Source organism: Equus caballus, chromosome 4 (genome assembly GCF_041296265.1).
Source record: "Equus caballus isolate H_3958 breed thoroughbred chromosome 4, TB-T2T, whole genome shotgun sequence".
NCBI classification, from domain to species: Eukaryota; Metazoa; Chordata; class Mammalia; order Perissodactyla; family Equidae; genus Equus; species Equus caballus.
In genome coordinates this window covers 40,175,001-40,199,501 of record NC_091687.1, presented here as the reverse complement: position 1 = coordinate 40,199,501, position 24,501 = coordinate 40,175,001, and the positions used below count along the sequence as shown (strand labels likewise).

The 24,501-nt window shown below is 36.0% G+C and overlaps 1 protein-coding gene across 3 annotated transcripts in view; it reads right to left on the bottom strand.

The window, feature by feature from the left end:
• The window catches only part of ANKIB1 (ankyrin repeat and IBR domain containing 1), a 134,375-nt gene that overhangs the window by 88,547 nt on the left and 21,327 nt on the right, over window positions 1–24,501 (bottom strand). The window contains exon 1 of one of the 3 annotated variants that reach the window (XM_070265662.1): window positions 8,206–8,345. The exons of the other annotated variants lie outside the window; for them this stretch is intronic. The gene's annotated coding sequence lies outside the window, so the exon portion shown is untranslated. Of the gene's footprint in view, window positions 1–8,205; window positions 8,346–24,501 lie in introns of those variants that run through there. 3 annotated transcript variants of the gene reach the window in all.

Here is a 24,501-nt window from a genome sequence, read left to right as displayed (position 1 = left end):
GAAACAATCACTGGACCTGGAGTTTGAAATGTCATATTTGCCTACACTAGCTGTGTAATTTTGAGCAAGTTATTTATCCTTCAAAAGCCTCAGGTTCCATGGCACCAGCTTAGTGGCCTAGTGGTTAAGTTCAGCACCCGCTGCTTCAGTGGCCTGGGTTTGGTTCCCAGGTGCGGACCTAGACCACTCGTAGGCAGTCATGCTGTGGCGGCGACCCACATACAAAACAGAGGAAAACTGGCACAGACGTTAGCTCAGTGCCAATCTTCCTCAAGCAAAAAGAGGAAGATTGGCAACAGATGTTAGGTCAGGGCCAATCTTCCTCAGGAAAAAAAAAGCCTCAGGTTCCTATCTGTACAGTAAAGGAAAATGACCATTTCTTAGGGATGGCTGTGAGGATTATCAGTGCTACTTTATTCAACGTACCTACCACATTCTTTGGCTAATGTGCTCAATAAATGCTAGTTTCATTCCATCCTAATGTTTCTGAATCTATTCTTGAACTATGATCAAAATTAGTGACAAGGCAAACAGCATATGCAAAGGTAGGTATGAAGTAAAAGGCCTATTCAAGGAATGGTGAGCACAGATGGAGTTCAGAGTCTCTAGTGTTGGACTAACAGGCCATAAAACTGAAAATAGGTTGGGGCCAGACTAAGAAACTTATACTTTAACATGGAAAGAATGGATAATTAAAGGCTCTTATGCAGGGCAGTGTCATAACTACTTTATGCTTTAGGAAATTAACTGTTGTGACAGTATGGAAGACAGACTAGAGGGAGGAAAACTTGGAAGCAGAATACAAGAGTCTATCATGTTATCCAATTAACTCACTGGCAGGCTGGACATTAAAATATAGCTTTAAAAAAACAGTTGAAAATAATATGTACTTGTTCAACACAAGTTTTGTACAGGGTAGTAACAGTTTCAACAGATTACAAATTAAAGGACTGAAAAACAAAAGAGTTAAGCTTCCTGTAAAACAGAGGCTCTCAACCTTGGCCATAATAACGGGGAGAACTTCAGAGTCCCACTGGCTGAGCTACATCTCAGACCAATTAAATCAGTCTCCAGGGGGTGGAACCCAGGCATTTGTATTTAAGCTCCTTAGGTGATTTCAGTGGGTGCACATCACTGCATAAAAAGCTCCTAGATCCCTCCAGCTAAATGGTTATAACTGAGCTTGGAGATAAAGGTGAGCAGGCAGGGTAAGACACCTGCTAAGCCTCTTTTAGAGTAGAGAGGCACATTTTCTGGCCCACATCAATAGTTAATGAGGTCACCATTTGGGTCCTTTAAAGGTTCTTTGTTATTGACTTTTTATTTTAAATATACAAATACATATGCATAGTAGTAATTTTTGAAAACATGAATAAAGAAAAAGGACAAAAAACCCATAGTTTATTTACTGGAAGATAACTACTATTAGCGTTTTGAAAAATAACCACCCTGTTTATAATATATGTAAATATATTTGTATACCTATATACACTACAAATATTTATATACACAAATTAGATCATTCCTCATAATTTTTACATTTTTATTTAGCTTTCCAGAGGGTTGCTGAACCTTTAGGCTAAAGTACTACTCCTTTATCATCCCATCTTGAATGACACGAGTAAATCCCTCCCTCACACACCCTTTACTTATCACAATATACTATTGCCAGTGGGAGATTTTTCAGGTACAGACTGGATGTTATTTTATTTATTTCTTTTGTTTTTCACAGAATCTAAGAGCCATGTGTTTATTCTCAGTGAAATAATTTGTGTTTTGTTGTACTGCTTTAAGCATTTTAAGAGTTTATTATCCCTAATGAGAACTCCACTAAGTTTATTGTATATTTTTATCTATAACCAAATATAAAGGATATCATGGGGGTTCGAAAGAGTCTTTCCTAAGGATTTGGAAACTTTCAGTTGTTTTGGTCTTATCTTTCTACTCTGATAGCATGTAGCTCAAACCATAAACATTTTCAGAGTTTTAGGTTAGATTAACACATAACACATCTTCTTTGATTTACATTACTTTAGTGAAATGTTCTATAAGAAAAACAACTTCTATCCAACATGTAAAAAAAGAAATATTTAAGAAAGCAATGATATCTTGGGGTACTTATTTAAAATAACAAGATACTTTAAAAAATCAATAATACTCTAAATGTGCATTAAATATCACTGTCACTCGTTGAAAAGCATAACGGCATCTAGAAACCTTTTTGTAGTCCTCTTTTATTTTCAAGTCTGTTTCATTTTTAAAATTTAAGTTCAATAAGCCTGAGAGTCACCAGGAAATGCATCACTTAAAACAGTCATAGCTCCACTCCCCCTCAGATTTAGTCTCACAAGACTTGCCTAGAAATTTGCCAGATGTGTCCTTTTGCTTCTTCATAGCCACAGCTAGTATAACCTGAAGTGATTGTTCCCTCCTTGTTTGAATCAAACCCTTAAGTAATATTTCTCCAACTCCAAGGTAAATCTATGCATAGTGCTTCATGAGGCTGCAGATGGATTATCAGAGAAGTGAAAATAATTCCTTATTTTAGGCTTCTAAGTTTTACAGGAAAATCTAGGCAAATCCTCATCATCTTTCACTAGGAAAGCACAGCATTTGATAAGTATTTAATGAAAAAAATAAGAAAAATGTAGCCTGTCAATGGACTCCAGAAAGCCTTCCCTAATTTCTAATTAACTTTTAATTGTGAAGGGCTCTATAACTCTAGGTTTAAATCTTTGTCTCTCAACTTTCCCATTCATAGGTTAATAATCTGCAACAAAAACTCAAGTGCACTTAAACTAACAAACTACTCCCAGAAATCTTTTACAGAAGATGAAGTTCTTCAGAAATAAATAACCAACCCCTAATTTATGTTTTCACAAAATTATTTTTAAAGTCATGATTATGGATTGAAGTTGTTGACCTAAACAAAATAATTGGCTCCCATTCTTCAATTAACTAGAAGAAAATTCAATATTACACACACACACTCAATCCATCCTTCTGCAGCTGTCTGCACTATTGATAAAAATAACAATCTTAAACCCATAAGTAAACTTTTCTTTAGCCAGAAAAGAAACAAGCAGAAAGTTCATTCAAACAGTAGGTCCCAACCCCGCCCAGCTCCAGGTTGAAATCAGAGAGATGTCTCTCTAGGAAGAAGATTCCAAAAGCTCAAAGTCCACAGAAATGCTCTAATTGTTACTGTAATAATACTTAGAGAAAAGGAAAAGATGGTTTAAAAAGAGACTCTAAGAGAACTTTCAGGAGATAAAGTAAAAAAAGAAATAAAGATAGAAGGAAAAAAATCCAGGAAAAGTCAATATACTACAGCAGACAAAAACCATGTGGGCAAATAATATATTAAGCTATCGACTCTGTTCATTCTCTCATTCAACAAGCATTTATTAACCTGTAATAATTTTCATTTGTCACTATGCACCAGAATCACCTGGGGAGGTGATTTCAACTCATCTAGGGAGAACAAGGCCAGAGTAAGAATTTTAAAAGCTTCCCAGTAGATTATAATACACAAGTGAGTTGAGGATCACGGACTAATTCTTAAACTATGCAAAGCCAAAGGTGTTGCCAAGAAGGGTGATGGCAAGGAGAAGTGTAGCAGGAGTTGAAAAGACCTGTGCTCAAATTCTGTTTCTGTTTTACCAAGTAACTTAACCTCTTTGAGTTTTGTCCTCATCTGTAAACCAACAGTATTAATACCTTCCTTCAGCCAACAAATATAAATAAACAAATGAAAATGACTGTACCTATGAAGTTTATATTCTAGTGGAAGTAAAGAGAGAAACAATGTAAGGCATTGATTTTATCCCGTGTGCAATACGGAGCCATTACAAGTTTTTGAGCTAGATCTTTCTCAGGCTTTAGCATTTTTAGAAAAATGCATTTAAGGTTTATCCTTGTTAATGCATGAATCAATAGTTCAATCCTTCTTATTGCTGAGTACTACTCCATTGTATCCATCCATTATATGGATGATCACTGTTTGACTCACCAGTCACATATTAAAGGACATGTTGGTTGTTTCTAGTATCTGGCAATTGTTAATAAGGCCACTAAAACATTTACATACAGATTTCGTGTGAATATGTTTTAATTTCTCTTGGGTAAACATCCAGGAGCAGAATTGCTGGGACATGTGGTAAGTTCTATGTTTAACTTTATAAGAAACCACTGAACTGTTTTCCAGAGTAGATGCACCAGTTCATTCCTTTCAGCCACATATGAGAGTTACAGTTGCTCTGAATCTTGGTCAGCATTTAGAACCGTCAGGAGTTTTTTTCCTTTTTTGGTAGCAATTCTAATAAATCTGTAGTGGTACCTCACAATGGTTTTAATTTCCATTTCCCTAATGACAAACAATGTTGAGCATGTTTTCATAAGTGTATTTGCCATGAATATATCTTAATTTGTAAAGCGTCCGTTTAGATCTTTTGCCAATTTTAAAGATGGATTACTATTGAATTTGAGCTCATCACATAACAATGTTTTGGTCAACAACGAACCACATATATGGGAGAGGTCCCATAAGATTAGTTCCATACAGCCTATATGTGTAGTAGGCTATACCATCTAGGTTTGTGTAAGAGTACTCTATGATGCTTGCACAATGACAAAATCGCCTAATGATACATTTCTCAGAATGTATTCCTGTTAAATGATACATGACTGTATTCTGTAAAAAAGTCCTTCACTGGAAATACAATTTGCAAATATTTCTTCTAGTCTGTAGCTTCTCTTTTCATTCTCTTAATAGTGTTGTTCACAGACCAAAAGTTTTAAATTTTGATAAAGTCAAATTTATCATTTTTTTTCCATTTATAGATTGTGCTTTTGGAGTCATATGTCAAACTCTTTGCCTAACCTAGGTCATAGAAATTTTCTCCTATATTTTCTTCTAGAAGTTTTTTAGTTTTAGGTTTTCTATTGAAGCCTGTGATCCATTTTGAGTTAATTTCTATATAAGGTTTGACGTATAAATTGAGGTCCATTATGTTTTATGGATGAATATCCAATAGTTTCACCACCACTTGTTCAAGAGTGTCCTTTCTCCATTAAATTGCCTTTGTACCTTTGTCAAAAACCAATGGACTATATTTGTGTGCATCCAATTCTGGACTCTATTCTGTTCCATTTTTCTGTGTCTATTCTTTCAGCAATACTATATTGTCTTGATTACTGGTAGAACTGACATCTTAACAATATTGAGTCTCCCAATCCATGAATATGGTATTTCTCTCCATTTATTTACATCTACTTTGATTGATTTTTTTCATCAACGTTTTATAGGTCGCATCATACAAATGGTACACATATTTTGTTAGATTTATACCTAAGTATTTATTCTTTGAGGGTGCTGCTATAAATGGTACTATAAAAAAAATTTCAATTCCTGTTGTTCATTACTAATACATAGAAAAACAACTGAAATTGTATATTGACCTTGTATACTATAAATTTGCTAAATTCACTTATTCTAGGAGGTTTTTTTGGAAGATTTTTTTGGATTGTCTAAAGTAGACTCATGTCTTCTACAAATAGAGGTAGTTTTATTTCTTCCTTTTAAACCTGCATTCCTTTTATTTCTTTTCTTGCCTTATTGTACTTGTTAGCTAGACAGACTTTTAAATTAGTGGGCAAAAGTTTGAGGAAAAATGGGATATTTGTATAGACTCAAAGTATCTCCCCCAAGATATTTAATAATTACAAAGTGAAAAATGGCAATTTTACAGTGGAGAAACAAGGGAAATACCACCTTAACCAAGCGATCAAGGTTAACACCAACAGTAAAATATTGACCTTATTTCCTCAATTTGATGCACTAAAAAAGGGTACATTACTTCTGTAGTATTCTCAAGAAAGATGCATAACATCAATCTAAATATGAGAAAATAGACAAATTGAGGGACACTCTACAAAATGACTGGCCAGTACTTTTCAGAAGTGTCAAGGCCTTGAAAGACACAAAGAGACTACCTAACTGTTCACAGATGAGAGGAGACTAAGGAGATGTGACAATAAATGCCATGTGGGATCCTAGTTTGGATTTTGGAACAGAAAAAAAGTTATTAATGGAAAACTGCTGAAACCTAAATAGAGCATATAGTTTAGTTAGTAATATTGTACCAAACTCAATTTCTTAGTTTTGATATACAAGATGTTCACATTAGGGCAAGCTGGGTAAAGGGTAGGCAGGAATTCTTTGCACTATTTTTGCAACTTTTCTGTAAGTCTAAAATTACTTCAAAATAAAAAGGTTAAAAAAAAAAAAAAGATTCTCCTAGCTCCTGTGTTGAGAACAGACTATGGGAAGGCACAGATGGAAAGAGAGAGACCAATCTGGAGGCTACCAGGGTAATCTGGGCAACAGGTGACAGTTTCTTGGACCAGCACTCTAGAAATTAAGGTGATGAAAAGTGTTTGGATTGTTGATATATTTTGAACAGTATTTCCTGAAAGAAACCCTTAAAGAGTGTATAAATATAGCAGTCTGGCTTGTTAATTATTCAATAGAATAAAATAACAAATGGAATAAAATAAGAACGACATTCTAAATTCACAAATCCTTGAAGGCCAGTTTCTAACTGGAGTATAAGTAGGAAGGACACTCCAAGAAAAATTAATGCTATTTACTATTAACTTTGGTACCAAACTGCTAACCCCTATGCCTCTCTTACCCCAGAGTATTAAAGCTGTGCCATGTGTAAATCACAAGGTCTACAGGCCCCTCTAGCCTAGAGTTCTCTGACAGCGAGAAAAGACAGAGGAAGAGGGGGGAAAAATGGTTAGACCAGCTGCCTGAACCTAAGCCCTATCTGCATTCCTGCCACCAAAAGGTACAAACCCTAGTACTTAGGTCCAGCCATGTCCCTAAAGCTTCCATGACATTAAAACACCTCATTTGGAGGGGAGTAAGGAAAAAGGCATGCCTTGCCCTCACCTAGAGCCTAGGGTGTATAGTCAGCTTCAGTGATATAGGGTTCAGGATTTGATCATGTAAGTATGTAGGTAAAGGGGTAGTGGTAATCTTTAGGATTTACCTTCTATGAAATCCTCAATGGCTTCCTACAGATGGCAGGATATAGTCAAACTCTTAGGAAGTGCATAACTAAGGCTGTACCAAAATGTTTTTAAAAACAATGAGTTTGCCTGAAGCTGGGGACTTGCATAGGAGAATAAGCAGAGGTAAGGGTGGATAGCTAGGTAGGGCTGACCCTTAGAATCTCATCCTAAGAGTATGGCTTCAGTCTTAACTTTCTCAACTTAATTTCAGGTCATCGTGGTTCTTAATGATATTTCCCACTTCTGAAATGATGAGAATTATTATTATTATATGATATTAACATGATTATTATTTTGACTTTAATCTTGGCCACTGTAATTTAGTGTTATGTATATATCCTGTTCTCTCTGACAGACTGGTTAATGCAATGGAGTGTAGTGAGTTGAAAGAGCTTTTAAGCTAGACAGACCTAGGATCTTGGCAAGTCTATTAATGATAACCTTGGTTTTCTCACCAAGAAAATCACACTCATTTTAGAGGGCCATCGTAAAGATTAAATTTGATAATGTATATAAAGTTCCACAACTCATAACTGATAAAATATAACTTCTCTTCCACTTAAGACTATAAAGTTCATCAATATAAGAAATACCTTATACTTCTCTATATGAAAAATGTTTATAGTATTGATTTTTTACTAATTATAATTCATAAAATCATAGGAATAGAAAGGACTACATTTAAATCCTCCCAGCCTATACTCCCAGATTTAACCATAAAAGCTCTTGAACATTCATGGCTTGCTGTAAATAAATAACTGCCTTCTACACTAAATAACCTAAAAGCCTACCCTGAATTGACCATAAAATGATGATGGAAATCTTGTATTAAACTTATTTGCTATTCTTTCATACCTCATATGGATGCTGGAATATCATGGGCATTAAACAAGATACAGGTGGCCCCAAAAAATAACGCTAAGAAAACATAAATTTTAAAAACTTTAAGTAACTTAATGTCAACTTTCCCCCACCTTTTCTTCTTTTAAGAACTGGGATGTCAAAGACTGGAGAACTGCTGTTTGTAAAAGTCCATACAGTTTTTAGGAACCAACAACAGCAACAAAAGCATTATTAGAAGGTACTACAGGGGCCGGCCTGGTGGCGCAGCACTTAAGTTCGCACCTTCTGCTTCTTGGCGGCCCGGGTTTGCCAGTTCGGATCCCGGGTGCGGACATGGCACCGCTTGACAAAAGCCATGCTGTGGTAGGCGTCCCACATATAGAGTAGAGGAAGATGGGCATGGATGTTAGCTCAGGGCCAGTCTTCCTCAGGGAAAAGAGGAGGATGGGCAGTAGTTAGCTCAGGGCTGATCTTCCTCAAAAAAAAAAAAAAAGTTAAAAAAAAAAAAAGAAGGTACTACAGTAAGACGAAATTGGTGTAATTCCTCAGGAAAATGACTTAAGATAAAAAGGCTGAATCTGATTGACCGGCAATAAAGAAAGTCTTTAGAAATATGATATCAAACTGGCGAAAGTCTACTAAGAATCTTACTGGAAGGTTACTCACTGCAGCAGCTGGACTCTGCGCACCCCTGACCCTCCAACATACACCCCTTGATCTTAATCCTATTACTATAACAAATTTTAAAAATTTAAGCTATATTATACTTTCTAATAAACAAAAACTTATGAGTGTAAACATTAACAAAACTGGAGGTATAGTTTAAACATCATAAATATACTATTGAAATGTTAATTTACATTCACCAAAAAAAAAGCAATTTAGACTTACCTTCACAAGAAAACTGTAATGTTTTATAAGTATTGATTTTTAATGAGTTATAATGCATAAAATCATGGGAATAGAAAGGACTACATTTAAATCACCCCAGTCTATCTTTTCAAATTTAACACTAAAAGCTTTTGAACACTCATGGCTTGTTGTTAGCCAATACTTTTGCCTCCTCATTGGATTATGGAGAATCTTCTTTGTTGCTCTTGTCCAAGTCTAATGCTTCAGTAAAACTGAAATTTATATTACTGAATGCACACTCAGTTCACAGCACCTCTAAGCAATGTAGGGTTTACAGCAAATGTTGGCAAATTTTCTGTAAAGGGCTAGATGTTAAACATTTTAGGCTTGGTTAGTCACATGATCTCTGCCACCGTAGCTTGAAAGCCAGAGGCAATATATAATAGAATGGATGTGGATTGTGTTCCAATAAAACTTCATTTACAAAAGTAGGCAGGGAGATTTGGTCCATGGGCTATAGTTTGCCAACCCCTAACTTGATGGAAGGAGTATAACATAGTAGAACAATTTGGGTTGGAATCCCCCATCTACTACTTCCTTGTTCTAGCACAAATCATTTAAATTCCATACCTCAATTTCCTCGTGTCATATGGGGATAAGGATTGTCCTACCTGCAGGATTGCCATGATTATCTAGGTAAAGTATATAATAACTATGTGCTGGTACTTAAATTTTACCTCTCTTCCCCATCAGGATCTGCAAGCCATTGGTAAAGAGTCATTTGCCGCCTTCAAAGAACTCCATATTCATTCTTTTTAAAAGACAGTGAAACCTTAAGAAAAATGTCATCAACTCTACGTTCTGTATCAGGAATGATATATAGCTCATAGTCTAGACTTTATCACTTATTCGGTGTCTGACCTTTGGCAAGTTAAAAAATTATATTTTTTTCACCTATCTTCTGAAGCAAGGTTAATTCCATTTTCACTATTTTTCTAGATCACTGCCAATATTAACAAAGGTCTCTCCTATGTAACTGCACTTACAAATACTAAGTGAAAGGGATGCATAATTGAGTACAAAGCCAGGAGCAGGAGACAGAATCTTACATTGGGAATAAATGCAAAACACACACAGACACACACATTCACGTAACTTTGGCAGGGAGCAAGAAGTCTTAGTCTAAAATGCTGCTAAAAATGAAGCACGGTTTAAGAGATTTAGGGTTCAGCTTGCCGAACTGCATATTAAGTCTAAGTCAAATGTGGCTTTACTCTTAGTGGCTCCCGGAAGAAGTTCGTGAATACCACTGTCTACAGGAAAACTCACGAGTATTAGAGTACTGTGAAAATGATCTGAGTTGAGAAAAATCTTTTCACAAAGAAAGCAACTTCCCTGTAATATGCATTCCAGAATTAAAATTCACTTTGCTGTTATTACAGTGTCTTAATATGGTAGCATTCAAAATAAAATGGATACACAAACACATACGTATTATGCTAGTACTAAAGTATTCTATGTGGCAGTTTGGCTGCTGAAGCTTCTCAGCAACCAAGAAAAAGATAATCCAATATAATCTGGCTGCTCTTGGCTATCTTTTATATCTATATAGCTTTCACAGTGTGGAAAAGGATGCTGCAGTTAGAAAAGGAAGGAATGAAAAAAGCTGCAAAGGGCAGCAGCTGATTGTTTTTTTGCCAAACTGGCAAATGAACACTGAAAATAGCTAACATGAGGCTCAGAAGTAGAAAACTGTCCAAACTTGGGATAGAACTACTGTAGATGAAACATTATTCCTACTTTATTTCCTATTAAAACATAATCATCTATAATGATCACAGAACTCAGAATTAACCACACAAGTAAATTTTTCAGATAGCTGAAATTCTTCTTAGGCAATATGCAGGTTTCATACATTTGACTTTCCAACTACTCAAAATGTTATGTGTTATACTTTAATTGCCCCTTCACAAGTACTTTTCAAATTTTGAATTCAGAATTTCATACAGTGTTGAAAAATTAATATTTCAGGCTCTAATGCTATGCTGCTGTCAGCGAATAGCTTAATTTCAGCAACTTTGGCATCTCTGACTATTCAGCAGTATTTGCTTTCATAATTTTTGAATGCTGCATTGTCCTTATTTCATACACATAAGTGAAAATGTTAAATTGGTAATGTTTTATCTTGGTATTACGAAACCAAAGCCTCAAAGCCGAAGCAATTGAGAAAAAAACAAAATTATTTATACCCCAAAAGGCAAACCTTTAGCCTCAAAGTAAGGCTTCCTAAACTTAACTGTACACTCAATTTTTAAAAAGATAAAAATTATATACTATTTATGGAATTTTAGAAATTTATAACCAAATATTGTTTTTAAAAGTAATGATTAATTTTTACTATTTGTAAGCTGTATGAAATGCTTGAAATTTTTTAAAAGTGAATTGTAATTAGAAATTTTGTGTTTACACTTCAGAGAATAGAACTGCTACCTAACAAATCTCTAACAATTATGTACATTCAAATTTAATAAAAGTTTACAAAATAATATTAAAAGAAAATAATTTGCTTTCTCAAACTAACCTCAAAGAACAAATATAAAATTGCCATAATGAAAATGTTTTTAGATTATTTTCATTGGAAAAGGCTCTTCTCTATCACCCACTGTTTCAAAGTCAGTGAGTCTTCCTGGCTTTGCTGTATCCTTCATTGTGAGGTACTCATTTAAAATTATTATTGTCTTGGGGGAAAAATTTAGAAGTATTATAATGTGTCAAGGTATAATACTATTTAGCTTCTAGAGGCTCTTATTGTTTCTTATCCATTGTCCTGTTGAACCTAAAGGAATTTATCAAGTTTAACTAAGTTTATTCAATATTACAATTTCAGCCCTGTTTGTCTGAAGATGTTCTACCCTATTGTGCAGAAAAGAGTTAACACTGCAGGCCTGAGATGACTTCCTTAGAAAGGCCTACTTGCAAGATTGGCCCTTGGCTGGTGTCTGAAAACCTGGATTTAAGGAGAGTTCATACCATTCCCTAACTGACAGGAGTGGCTCAATGTACCCACACAACGTGATATGTGCTAAACACTTGCTTTTCCTCTGGGAGTCTGGAATTTTGGCACATGCTAGGCAGAGCGTGCCAACCTTCAGTAAAAATTTTGGGTACTGAGTCTCTAGTGAGCTTCATTTGTAGAAAATATTTCACATGTATTGTCACAATTTGATGCTGGTAGAATTAGGCACATCCTGTCTGACTCTATGAGGAGAGGATTCTTAGAAACTTGCGTCTGGCTCCCTTTGAACTTTGCCCCATCCGCCTTTTCCGTTTGCTGATCTTCTTCATATCCTTTTGCTGTAATAAATTTTGGCTGTGAGTACAAGTACATGTTGCATCTTGTAAATCCTCCAAGTAAATCACTGAAATTAGGGGTGATTTTGAGGACCATCCCCCACAACATAGTGGTGTCAGAAGTGTGATTTGATAGACTATCCAGACTCACTAAAATATGGTGAAAGCATTGTTTGGGAAATGAAAGAATGAGGAAGTGGGGAATGAAGAAATTTTGGTGCCTGGGTAGCTATGGAGTTATCCATAATATGAAACAGCAGGTGAGCTGCTTTCTTTTATGAGGGATAAAAGTTGCCTAGGGAATTTGAAAATGATAGACCCATTCCCAGGAGAACTGGCTTGCTGATCCTTTGGCTGCTTTCAGTTGTACTGGTTAAAGGTGGGTGGGGGTAAGTTTATCCAAGTGATATCTTTGGTTTTTGTTCTTTCCTACAGGTGGGAGGATAGAGGGCTCAAACATTCCCAAAGGTGAGCTTTGGGTGGGCCAAAATGTTAAAAAGTTTACTTTGTCCTCTTTTACAAGTGAGAAGGAAAACAGGTGAAATCAGCTCCCAGGACTGGAGCAAAGCTTTAGATAAACACAAAGGGGGAGAAAAAGAAGAGGAGGATAACTTCCAACAGTTTCTTTAACATAGTTGCTGATGCAGCAACCCTAACTTTCTTGCACTACGGCCAGGATATACCCGCAGCCCAACACACACACACACACACACACACACACACACAGCTATAATGTTAACCATGTAAATAGTAAATTCACTTCTAGAGATATTTAAATAAATTTGCAATGAGAAAAAAAGGCAAATTTTCAAAAAATGCTTTTGCATTTTGTGGCTACTACACCTGGATGTATGAAAAATAAAACTAATGTAAAATGTTATATGCTTGTAATTTTATAATTGCTAGAGGGATTATCCTGATCAGGAAAAGCTGAAAAGAAAAAATGGTAATGGGACAAAACTCCCTTGCTTTTTGCTGTTGGTGAGCAGATTGGAATTTAAAGTCTTTGAATATTAGAAACAGAGCAAGTTTCTATTACTGATGAGTTTTGCCTATTGGAGCCTCTGCAAAAAAAGAAACAACATAAAAAAAGAGGCAATCTCTAGATGCAGGTACACTTTTGGAGTTTTAAAAGCAGTTTTTAGTTGCTAATGAGCTCTTATGAAATCAAATATCTGATTCTTAGAGGCTGATGATTTTCACTGTGCATATTTTTGAGAGGGTCCATCTGGACTCTTAAGACTGACAAGATAAAAGGGCTAAGAAAACCCTGCTTGTCACTTGGACTTGGAACACAGCTGTCTGGCCTTGTAGAGTCTTGGCTTTGCAAAAGACTAGCTACTAGCTTTTTTGCAGTTCTGCATTCACACATCCTTATTACCTGGGCCTGACTCTAAGCTAAAACCCAAAACTGTCTGATATGGGCTATTTCAGCCTCACCACGAGCTCCACTGAACTGAAAGCAGACACAGGCTCAATGAACAGAATTCTGACTCGGAGTGTTACAGATTTAGGACACCCCTCTGCAGGGCCCTAAACTATGAAAACATCAATGGACGCTGCCTGGATTGTCTGGGTCACATCCACATGCCCACAAGAAACAGCTTATTCTCTAATGGGACCATCTAAATTTAAGCTACTGATCGTCTCTATATTTCTGATGCAGAGGCTAACTGCATTCCTATCTTGTGATTCCTGCCAAAAGCTGTAAATTGGGGGAGGGCACATCACAAGAAATGTGACCCCTTCACCCCCTCCTGTCAGACCAGATTCTGGACTCCCTCTGGGGGACGGCTCACTGCTATTGACTTGTGTTCAGGCTTCCAGATTAGTTAGAATTTACAACAATGGACGGATAGCTTGACTGTACTTCCCCCACCTTTCTCCTGGTAGACACACCTCAGTGAGTCACTTTGATTATTAAATACAGCTGTCAAAAAAAGGGGACTGATTTTTTCTAGGCTGCTCACTAAAAACTTAGTCAGGAGAAAAGATGGGGCAAGTTACGTAAACCCATTTTGATACTTTTTGAATAGTCAGGATTTAATCCTGACCAATTCCTGAACATAATGTGTCTTTCTGGTTAAATTATATAAAAAATGTTTTTCTATGAAAACGGTTTTGTCCCACTTGCACCCAGACCTTGTGGACAAAATATCTGGGTAAGAATAGGGAATGATTGAAAAAATGTAAAGTTATGATTGTTAAAATGAGACATACCAATTTCATTAACAACAGAGACAAAACAAAAACCTGGCACCTGGGGAAACATGGGAAAGAGTATTAATGATCTTTGTTTTTCAGAACTATTCTTGAAAGTACTGTCCTCTTCCTGAAGGAAAACTCCCCATGCTACCTTTCCAAGAAGCTGTGAGCATTTTGTATTCAAACTGACTCCTAAGCTATGATCACACCTGATAGCCCTGACGATGAGACAGCCGAGGGTGGCCCAGTTCCTACACTTTCCATCCAGAACATGTTTAGGTGTGGTCCATACTTGTGAGGCAGATGAACTGATGTCATGGACAAGCAAATCTGTTTGGAACTGTCCGCCTTCAGGCATTCTTGAAACCAAATACTGCACCGAATTAATTGGACTGGACTGGGAACCATAGGGTAGGATATCCCACAGTAGGAGGTCACATTGGAGCCCTGTTAACTGTACTGCCTAATATATGTCCTACATGGGGTATCCTCACTGTTGTGAATTATTTGTTTCCAGGGGTATTATGTGTAGCTTCTGGAGTTGTACTTCTTTTGTGTGTATGCTATTAGGACATTGCTTCAGCCCTAAAAGGCATTTAGGTCACTTTCAACTCATCAGTCAGATTTGTGCTGTGTCTGAATTGATGCCTCAGGCTAGATGAAAAATAAATTTAAATACAGAAACTTAAGAAGGAAGCCAGCTGACTTTCTAAGATAGATCTTTATGGTTAATGAAATTTAATCATTTAGAGGTTCGGCCTAAATTCTGAACCTCTAAAAGGCATAGGTGTCAAGATGCCCTGGCCAAGTGGAAATTGTGTAGAAAAAAGTTAACAGCAGGTTTGAGATTGCTATCTTTAGAAAGGCCTGCTTGCAGGCACTGGCCCTTGGTTGGTATCTGGAAACCTGGATTTAAGGAGGGTTCCCAGCATTCCCTAACTGACAGGAATGTTTGTACAAACATGATAGTATATGCTAAACACTTGCTTTCCTCCTGGGAGTCTGGAATTTTGGTACATGCTAAGCAGAAGGTGCCTACATGATCAGCCTTCAATGAAACGTTGGGCAATGAGTCTCTAGTGAGCTTCCTTGGTAGGCAACATTTCACACGTTACAATTCAATGCTGAAGGAATTAGGTACTTCTTGTTTGACTCCAAGAGGAGAGGACTCTCGGAAGCTTGCTCCTGGTTTCCTCTGGGCTTCACTCCATGCACCTTTTCCCTTTGCTGATTTTGCTTTGAATCCTTTTGCAGTAATAAATGTTAGCTGTGAGTACAATTTAGTCCTGTGAGTCCTCCTAGCAAATCACTGAAGCTGAGGGCTGTCTAGGGACCCCTGATAAATTCATCTTATGTTAAAAAAAAAAATGCTTTAAAATTGTTTCAACATTCAAAACCCAATTAATGTAATCCATAAACCAATTAACATAATCCATCACATCAACAAACTAAAAAAGAAAAATCACCTGATCTTATCAATAGATGCAGAAAAAGCATTTGACAAAATCCAACACTCATTCATGATAAAAACTCTCAATAAACTAGGAATACAAAGGAACTATTTCAATTTGATAAAGAACATCTACCAAAAACCTACAGCTAACATCAAAGTTCATGGTGAGAAACTCAAAGCTTTCCCTCTAAGAATAGGTACAAGGTAAGGATGACCATCTCACTACTCCTTTTCAATACCCAACTTGATGTTCTAGCTAATGAAGTAAGACAAGAAAAGGAAATAAACAGTATACGGATCAGGAAGGAAGAAATAAAAACTGTCTTTGTGCGCAGATGACATGATCATCTAGGTAGGAAATCCGAAAGAATGCACAAAAAAACTCCTGGAACTAATAAGCAATTATAGCGAGCTTGAAGGATACAAGGTTAATATACAAAAGTCAACCACTTTCCTAAATATGAGTAGTGAACAAGTGAAATTTGAAATTAAAAACACAATACCATTTAATAAGCATGCAAAAAATTGAAATACTTAGGTATAAATCTAATAAAATATGTATAAGATCTATATGAGAAAAACTACAAAACTGATGAATAAAATCAAACAAGAACTAAAAAAATGGTGAGATATTCCATATTCACAGACAGTATCAGTTCTTCCCAACTTAATCTATAGATTCAATACAATCTCGATCAAAATCCCAGCAAGTTATTTTGTGGATATTGACAAAGTGATTCTAAAGTTTATATGAAGAGGCAAAAGTCCCAGAGTAGCCAACACAATATTGAAGGAGAAGAACAAAGTTTGAGGATTGATGCTACCCATCTTTAAGACTTACTATAAAGCTATGGTAATCAAGACAGTGATATTGACAAAAGAATAGACAAATAGATGAACAAAACAGAATAGAAAACCCAGAAACAGATCCATATAAATACAGTCAAATGATCTTTGGCAAAGAAGCAAAGGCAATACAATGTAGCAAAGATAGTCTCTTCAACAACTGGTGCTGGAACAACTGGACAACAACACGCAAAAAAACCGAATCTAGACAAACCTTATAACCTTCAAAAAAATTAACTCCAAATCATCACAGACTTAAACGTAAAACTCAAAACTATAAAACTTCCAGAAGATAACATAGAAGAAAACTTGGATGACCTTGGGTATGATAATAACTTCTCAGATACAACGCCAAAGGCACGATCCATGAAAGAAATAATGGATAAGCTGGAGTTCATTAAAATCAAAAACTTCTGCTCTCTGAAAAACAATGTCAAGAAAATGAGAAGATAAGCCACAGAAGGAGAGAAAATATTTACAAAACATGCATGATAAGGGACCGTTATCCAAAATATACAAAGAACACTTAAAACTCAACAATAAGAAATCAATCTGATTTTTTAAATGGGCTAGAGCTGGCCCTGTGGCCTAGTGGTTAAGTTTGGCATGCTCCGCTTTGGTGGCCCGGATTAGGTTCCCAGGTGTGGACCTACACCACTCATCAGCAGCCATGCTGTGGTGGTGACCCAGATACAAAACAGAAGAAGGCTGGCACAGATGTTAGCTTAGGGTGAATCTTCCTTAAGGAAAAAGAGGATGATTGGCAACAGATGTTAGTTCAGGGTGAATCTTCCTCAGCCAAAAAAAAAAAGGGGGGGGGGCTAAAGACCTCAACAGATATCTCACCAAAGAAGATATTTAACCATAAGTAAGTACGTTAAAAGATATTCCACATCATAGATCATGAGGGAAATGCAAATTAAAATAATAATAAGATACCACTACATACCTATCAGAATGGCCAAAATCTGGAACACTGACAACACCAAATGCTGGCAAGGATATGGAGCAACAGGAATTCTCATTCATTGCTGGTGGGATCACAAAATGGTACAGACACTTTGGAAGACACTCTGGCAGTTTCTCACAAAACTCTTATCATATAATGCAGTAATCAAGCTCCTTGGTATTTACCCAAAGCAGTGAAAACTTATCTCCACACAAAAACCTGAAAACAGATGTTTATAGCAGCTTCATTCATAATTGCTAAAACTTGGGAGCAAACAAGATGCCCTTCAGTAGGTGTATGAATAAATAAACTGTAGTACGTGCAGACAATGGAATATTATTCAGTACTAAAAAGAAATGAGCTATCAAACAACGGAAAGACATGGAAGAACCTTAAGTGCAGATTACTAAAAAAGAAGCCAATCTGAGAAGGCTACATACTGTATGATTCCAACTATATGACATTCTGGAAAAGGCAAAACTTGGAAACAGTGACAAGATCACTGGTTGCCAGGAGTTGGGGGTATGGGAGGGATCAAGAGGCAGAGCACAGAGGATTTTTAGGGCACTGAAAATACTCTGTATGATATTATAATGATGGTTACATGTCATTATACATTTATTCAAACACAAAGAATGTACAATACCAAGAATGAGTCCTATAGTTACCTACAAACTATGGACTTCAAGTGTTTATGACATGTTAATACAGGTTCATCAATTGTAATACATGTACCACTCTGTAAGTGATGTTGGTAATGGGGGAGGCCATGCATGTGTAGGAGCAGGGGATACCAGAAATCTCTGTATATTCCTCTCAATTTTGTTGTAAGCCTAAAGCATTCTAAAAAAACAAAGTCTTAGAAGAAAGACTTGAATTCTAATTTTTATTTAATCTCTCTGCCTTTGTTTCCTTGACCATACAATGGGCATAAGTTATTGTGAGAAATAAGATTGCAAGTAAAGTACTTAGCACAGTGTCTAACATACAAGGCATTTAACAAATATGTGTACTTTCCCTTTTTTTACCCCCAGAAACCCTTTTCTGCTTGCTTATTGGTTCATAACTTTAAGACAGTTGAAAGAGCTTAAAATCTGACCACTAGATAGGTGATGAATCTCCAAACCCAAGTTGTAGGACAATTTTCAAGCAGTGTCTTATCATTACCTCCTTCTAATTTATTTCTGAATAGTCCTGAAAACTAAAGTTACTTAAACTAAATCAATACCCACGTGTATTAAACCAAAGCAAATACAAAACAAAAGGAAATATATGCCAGGGACACACTAAAATTTAAAACAGGAAAAATCTGTGTTAGCCTTTTATATCCACTATGTTAAAGAATCTGAATAACATTAAATTAGATTTCTATAATTTACAGGGAACTCACAGAACAATCAATCCAAACCCATGTTCACTACCAGTGTGTTTGTGTGATACAGTTTCTGTACTCAAGGGATATTTTACTTCACTTGAAAAAAATGTTTGGTTAAAATTAGTTCATTTTAAACAAAAATTTACACATAAAATAATAACAAATATGCTTAAAATATTATCCAATATTGTTAAAATAGTTGTTCCCCACTTGTCAAGATAATCTAATGTTACAGGGCCAGCCTCACGGCTGAGTGCTCCATTTCAGTGGCCCAGGGTTTCACCGGTTTGGATCCTGGACATGGACCTACCCACAGCTCGATAAGCGATGTTGAGGCAGCATCCCACATTGCAGAACTAGAAGGACCTACAAGTAGAATATCAAACTATGTACTGTGGGGCTTTGAGAAGGGGGAAAAAAAAAAAAGATTGGCAACAGATGTTAGCTCAGGGCCAATCTTTGAAAAGAAAATAATAATAATAAAAGATGATCTAATTTCAATTCAGTGCATTTTGCCCAATAGAACTTCAAGACTAAGAGGAAGTAAATTATATTTATGCAAACTGATGTTTTCTCATGTTTTCCTGTTAAAAGAGGACCTTTGAGAGGTAGTTTATGATGATTCTTACAATTTATATCGTCATTAAGACAGCTCCAGGAAAAATTAAAAAGATCATAAAAGATAACACTGATAAGTACTTGAGTGTTTAAAATCTATAACTTTAAACAGTATATGCTAATATACACCACTAGTATCATAATTATGCTAGCAAATAAAGGATTCTTTTAATTGTTAATACTATAGTCTTTTTACTAGGTTGTATATAAGTTATAATAAGCATGAGATTGTATGATTCTTCTAATTTCTGAAACTGTGTGTGCATGTTAAAAATCTAATCAAATTTCCATTTTAGGAGTTTTAAACTGTGGTACATTTTCAGATAAACATCCAATCTCTGGGTACTGGGATGTGATTAGCACTACCTATTACACAGGACAATACTGAGAGCAGAGAGAACAAAAAAAGGGACACAGCCAATCTCCTTCTGAGGTCATAGTCTTTTTAATCACAATAAGCTATTTGAAGATCAAGAGATGCACAGATGAGTGACTGCTTAACTTCTGATGTCACAATCCTATCTAAATAGTCTAGTGAGAGAGAAACCAAGGGAGTAACAATGCCTGGTTCTTTACTTGACTCCATCATTCTCTAGATACAATTGAGGCAAACAAAAACATCATTGTTTTTCTATTCCCAAAACATAAAATGGACCCCTCTTCCAAAATTTCATTTTAAATTCTTTGTATGAAACTCACTAATTTTAGAAATAATTTTAAATTGGTTCATTTCCTTTCTGGACCTCAGCTAAACATATTATTACTATGCATGGATATTTATATACTAGACGTTCATAACTCAAGAAATAAGAGAACTAACATTTCCTTCAAAAAAAGAAAAATATCAGAAATATCTACAATGCAATAAATACATAAAGAAATAAAATAATACAAAATAAAACCACAAGGAGTTTGGATTTAAAAGAAAATCTTTTCAATATCTTTCATCATAAAGAAGTCAACTGAAAAGAGTATTTTATTAATTTTCAATTTAAGGGGACAGTATACTTCTAGTCTTTTCAAATATATGGAAAAAAGAAAGGGATTCTAACACTCAATTTACAAGTAGTTCAATTACTTTCAAATTTTAGATTTTGAAGAAACTATGAACAAATCTCTGTTTAGGTTCCAATTAAGTAAATTATGGTAAATCCATTCAATAGAATGCTAGAATACAGTCACTAAAATCATCTTTAAAACTTTATTTTATGTGGGAAAATGCTTTCATAATAAATAAATGAGGTAATTATCAAATTACATAGAATATAATTACAACAAAATAAAATATACACATCCATAGAAAAAAGACTAAGGAAATATATATTATGCTGTTAACTCTGAGTGGCAGAAATATGCAATTGTACTTGGAATTCTTCCTTTATTCTTTTTGGTATTTTTCAAAAATTCTAAAAAATTTATTTAAAACAAGATCTAATGATCAGTGTGGTATTTGAAAGTAATAAATTACAGGATTCAACATTTAGATTATATATTAAATAATATATATTTAGAATAAATTTGATCAAGATTATTCATTGCAGCATTGTTTGTTATAGCAACACAGTGGAAACAACTTAAAAGACCATCAAAAATTATAAACAAAAATCAACTATTTTTATAAATTAGTAGCAAGCAATTAGAAAATAAAGTTTTGAAATTCTATTTCCATTTAATGTCAAAAATATAACAGGAATAAATTTAACTCAAGGTGTACAAGACTTCCATGCTGAAACAAATATTGTTGGGATTATAGAAGACCTAACTAAATGGAGAAATAAACCATATTCATAGATTGGAAGACTAAACATAGAATTGCAAGAGCCCTAGAATATCCTAAGCAATTTTTAAAAAGGGGACAAGATCAGATAATTTCATTACCTGGTTTCAATGCTTAACTTAATCAAGATACTGTGGTACTGGCATAAGGTTCAACAAACAGATTAATAGAACAAAATAAAGTGCTCAGAAATAGACTCACGATTAAATAGCATTATGATTTTCAGCAAAGGTGCCAAGGCAATCCAATGGGGAAGAAGTTAAGTCCTTTCATCAAATGACACCAGAATAAATGGATATCCATATGGAAAAAACTGAACCTTGACCCCTACCCTCAGACCATACGCAAAAATTAATTCAAGACGGATGCCAGACCTAAGTGTAAAAGTTAAACTCACAAGTTTACTATCGGGAATGTATAAAGAACTTCTACAAAGTGATAAGAACAAAGTAAAAGGATACAGTGATAGGTTATATTGTTATCCCCAATTGTTCACTCCCTCCCTATAGGAGGACATACTTCTTTGCCGACTTATACCAGTGTTGGCCATTTGACTTGCTTGGGCCAATGAAATGTGAGTGGAAATAAAGCACAACATTTCTGGGGCCAGGCCGGTGGCGCAACGGTCAAGTTTGCACATTCCGCTTCAGCGACCCAGGGTTCACCGGTTTGGATCTCAGGCACACACACGGCACCGCGTGGCAAGCCATGCTGTGGTAGGCGTCCCAGGTATAAAGCAGAGGAAGATGGGCATGGATGTTAGCTCAGGGCCAGTCTTCCTCAGCAAAAAGAGGAGGATTGGCAGCAGATGTTAGCTCAGGGCTAACCTTCCTCAAAAAAAAAAAAAAAAAAATCACGATATTTCTGAACCAAAGCTTTAAGAGCCATCATGTGGTTGTACCACTGCTTGTTCTCATTGCCACAAGACCCAGGCAGCAGCTTCTCCTTCAGCTTAGGTCCCAGAATGAAGACATGGAACAAATCTGAAGCTAACATGTAAGTGAATGTTTGTGGTTATATGCCACAAATTTTGTGGTGATTTTTTTCTATAGCATAACTTAGTCTAAGCCACTATTATAGGAATGAACGAGCAATTCAAGAGGAGTAAACCCAAAAAACCTATAAATGTGGCTTAAATAGGACTTATTTTTAACACATAACTATAAATCTAGGAGATAATCCAGAGCTCTTATATAAACTACACAATGTCATCAGTGTCCTGAGCTCCTCCTATTTTTATACTCTGCCATTCTTAGATTGTAGTTTTCCCCCACATGGTCATAAAATGGCTGCTACAGCTCCATAGTGCAAGCTTGGTATGTCTCATTAGCCAGAATTAGATCATGTAGTTACCTGTAACTGCAAGGAGAGTTGGAGAATAGAGTTTTTACCTTTTAAGATTTCCTAGCTGAGACACGAAGAAAGAAAAGATTTAGAAATAAAGATTGTGTCAGCATACATAGTGTCTGTCATAGATGCCATTTCTACTTAATAGGTTGGTAAAAGAACTGGAAACACAAAATGAAATGCTTATACATTCCTGGTGGGAAACATAATTGAAACAATGATTTTGTAAAGTGATTTTCTATTTGTTCATGTTGAAGATGAATATATCGTAGGCCTGGGAATTCTACTTCTATATATAGTCATCTATATATATTCTTATCTAATATATATTTTATATATACTTATTTACTTCTATATTTAAATAAAATGTAACAAGGCCAACTTATTTCTTTTAATAAGATAAAAATATTAGACTGGGGTCTGGCCCAGTGGCACAGCAGTTAAGTTCGCATACTCCACTTTGGTGGCCTAGGGGTTTGCCGGTTTGGATCCCAGGTGCGGATCTATGCACTGCTTATCAAGGCCCCATGCTGTGGCAGCCCATATATAAAATAGAGGAAGCTGAGTACAGATGTTAGCTCAGGGCCAATCTTTCTCTGCAAAAGTGGAGGATCGGCAGCAGATGTTAGCTCAGGGCTAATCTTCCTCAACAACAACAACAAAATATTAGACTGTGTTTACATAGTTCTGTGAAATTTTTGTTTCAAATAATACATACACACACACACATACACCATGTACGTCTGTGTGTATACCAGGTTGTGATATATAAAATGACTCCTTACTGTGGGTTATGGTTAAAAAAATTAACAGATGTTGTCCAAGGATAACTCCTGACAGGTACACAAAGATGCTTATTTTGGCCTTATTTATAATAGTAGGGCTTGGCAACCAGAAGGCTCCACGGGAGCATGAAACTGACTAAGCAATTTCATTGTGGACCCCGACTGCAGAATGTTTACGTCTAATCTTTTAGGCTAAGAGGAGGAAGGAAGCTGGGGGAGGTCTCATCATTTAGTATGTATACTTTCACCCAGTCCCATTTCCAGAATGAAGCATTTCCCTCAGCTGTCTGTCCCCGTGCTTCTGGCACACTTTGCCTTGATAATATACTTCCTGTTTTAGCCAGAACAGAAGAGGAGCAACAGCTCAGCCACACGGACTGGGGCAGAGGATCTGGCCAATCTTAGTCATCAGATTTTTCAATCTCTGTTGTTTTCACTTATCTCCCATACTTCTTCACCCAAGCCACCTGTGCCTCCAATTCCTGCATTTTTTCAGTGTTCTTTAGCACAAATCAGCGTGCTTTTTTTTTTTCTTTCACAGTTGTAGAATTAGGTTTGACAAATAGAAATGGCAAGCAATAGGTTATACTGGAGTATATGAGGAAGCCATTTGGTGTAAACCTAATTCGGCCTGACTTTTTCCCAAAAGGGCCTGACCGTACCCATTGAGCATGCATTGTATTTCTGCTTTAAACATTTACTATGGCAAGAAACAAATGCCCTTAAGATAAAGGTGCAACTTCCCCCCACATTGGCATTTCCTTAGGGATAAGTATCTTTCCTTAGGCTAGGAACTGACTGCTGTGCTCACATTTGACCACCCAGCTCACCTTTGACCACCCAGCTCAAGACAACAGACCTGCCACCCTGCTGTGTCCACCTAGACAGCAGACCTACCTGCTGTGTCCATCAATCGCTGTGCCAACAAAGCAGTCTCGCGACTATTGTAAAAGGGACATTTCAATCCTATGTGAAACATCCTCTTTGGGGGTATAAAACCACTCTGTACACCTCACTTCT